Below are 2,115 nucleotides of genomic sequence, written 5' to 3' on the forward strand. Positions count from 1 at the left end.
TGAATGCACGAACGCGCACAAACATGAAAAAACACAAATGAACATGCACAAACATGCACGAACGCGCACACATTAGTGCCATTGCCAATCTCAAAGCAGGGCATAACAAAAACCAAAGCTCAGCATCATGCACGATTGTGTACGGTTGTGCGCTTTCGTGCACAATCACACATGTTCACCTGCTTTCGTGCACTTTCGTGCGTGTTTGTGCGCGTTCGTGCTCGTTTGTTCACATTCGCGCACTTTGTGAAAGTGCGACTGAACTCTTGCTTTATTCTGTGCTACAGGGCCAGTATATATACATGTGAGTCGGGACCTCTGATACTGCTACAAGACCTATGGTACTGTGAGCGTAAGCATGTATACTAAGCATGAGTAATCAGATGTCGTATTACTACAAGATAATAGAGGGATCATGTGATGATATCCCCATTAGTCCGTACAGGGCAATAACGTAATCACCCAGTTGCGACACTTCCACTCGACTAGTTATTGCCTAATCTACTGAAGACCAAGCCTAGCATAGACCAGAAATGCTCAAATTTTGTTGCACCAAGTGGTTTCATCAATGTGTCGGCGATCATTTCGTCCGTACTAACGTAGACTATATCCACTTGTTTCTCTTCTACGTATTCGCGTATGAAGTGATATTGAATGTCGGCATGCTTGAACCTTCGGTCATGAGCGGGATTGACTGCGAGAAAGATTCCTCCTTGGTTGTCTGCTACCAAAGGTGGTGGTGCAGTAGAGAAGTAACCTAACTCTGTTTGGAGTGACGTTAGCCAGGCTAACTCAGAGCATGCCTCCGAGAGTGCCATGTATTCGGCTTCCGTCGAGGATCTTGCCACCGTCTTCTGCATTCGAGATGCCCATGTGACAGCTCCATTGGCCATCAAGAAAACGAAACCGGTTGTTAATTGCTGGTTGTCCTGATTTTTGCCCCAGTCCGCATCGGAATACCCTATCAAACCTGACTGATTTGAGCCAGAGTACCGAATACGATACTCGGTGGTATGACGGGATATCAGAAGATGTGCTTCGCGGCTTCCACGTGCTGTGACATAGGGTTTTGCATGTACTGTGAGAGTCGTGTGACTCCCCAGGTGATGTCGGGTCGAGAACCAATTATCAAATAGATGAGACTACCAATCATGGACTGATAGTGATGGCGGAGTGCGTCAGTAGCGGTATATGTCTCTGCGGCTTTCTCGAGATGTATGCCTTCGGGCAACGGTGTACGGCAAGGTTTTGAGTTGTGCATCTGGAACCGAGATAGGATTCCTTCGGTATACGACTGTTGGTCGATTTCCAGACACCTGTTGTTTCTATCACGAGTGATCCGCATTCCAAGGAATGTACTAGTGGCTCCAAGATCTTGCATTTGGAACTTCTCAGCGAGAACTTTCTTCACTCCTTGGATCTCAGGTAAACTTGGATTCATTGGTAGAAGGTCGTCAACGTAAACAATGAGGTAAACTTTGACTTTGTCGTGATGATAAACATAAACGCCAGCGTCTGAGCGCGTGCGCTTGAATCTATTTTCGAGTAGCATAGTATGTAGCTTCTTGTTCCAGGTGCGTGAGGCTTGGCGTAAACCATAGATAGCCTTCTTCAATCGACACACCATTTTTTCTTGTCCTTTCTTCACAAAGCCTTCTGGTTGTTCCATGTAAATCTCCTCATCGAGCTCGCCATACAAGAAGGCTGTTTTGATATCCATTGCCTCGATTTCCCAATTTTCGAGTGCAGCATGTGCAAGTAAGAAGTGTATAGCTTCATAGCATGCAACAGGAGAGAAGGTTTCCTGAAAGTCTATCCCCTCTATCTGTGTGAATCCTTTAGCCATGAGACGTGCCTTATAGCAACCATCGGGCTTGATCACATAAACCCATTTGCATTTTACGATTCTCTAGTTGTTCGGTCTGTTGACCAGAATCCATGTGGAATTCTCCTCCTGAGACTTGAGTTCCTTCTTCATTGCAATCTCCCACTGTTTTGCATCTGGGCGAGACATTGCCTCGCGGTATGTAGTGGGGTCAGGCTGGTGTGCATGACATATCCATTGGAATATATTCCGACGGAGTTGATTGTCGACTTCCATTGAGAGGCTTCACG

Source organism: Phanerochaete carnosa, assembly GCF_000300595.1.
Source record: "Phanerochaete carnosa HHB-10118-sp unplaced genomic scaffold PHACAscaffold_116, whole genome shotgun sequence".
NCBI classification, from domain to species: domain Eukaryota; kingdom Fungi; phylum Basidiomycota; class Agaricomycetes; order Polyporales; family Phanerochaetaceae; genus Phanerochaete; species Phanerochaete carnosa.